Source organism: Lipotes vexillifer, unplaced genomic scaffold (genome assembly GCF_000442215.2).
Source record: "Lipotes vexillifer unplaced genomic scaffold, Lipotes_vexillifer_v1.1 scaffold490, whole genome shotgun sequence".
NCBI lineage: Eukaryota > Metazoa > Chordata > Mammalia > Artiodactyla > Lipotidae > Lipotes > Lipotes vexillifer.
The window spans coordinates 3281200-3281509 of record NW_006796397.1 but is presented as its reverse complement, the minus strand read 5'-3'; the positions used below and the strand labels follow the sequence as shown (position 1 = coordinate 3281509).

The 310-nt window shown below is 42.6% G+C and overlaps 1 protein-coding gene across 2 annotated transcripts in view; it reads right to left on the bottom strand.

The window, feature by feature from the left end:
• The window catches only part of LOC103072540 (BTB/POZ domain-containing protein 8), a 74731-nt gene that overhangs the window by 8512 nt on the left and 65909 nt on the right, over positions 1 to 310 (bottom strand). The gene's annotated exons all lie outside the window — the stretch shown is intronic.

Below are 310 nucleotides of genomic sequence, written 5' to 3'. Positions count from 1 at the left end.
GCTGAACCAGTGGTAAGAGCTGATGAGGAAGAAATGCATCCGCTGTCCAGATTCAGACTTTCTCTCAGGTGGGCTGTCTTAGAGTAGACATAGCAAGCAAATCAACTTTGGCTCTTGCGTTAAAGCACGTTTTACTGCTTTAACAGTTTTTATCAAAAATCAACGAAATGTTTTCTAACTTCATCTGCTGAGTCTTTTGTCTCATTCTGAGCAGGAAGAAAGTATACTATTTATTGGGGCCCCCTCAAAACTCCAACAGATAGCATAGATGGATAGCAGATGCCCCTCTTCCCCATCACCTCTTTTCACG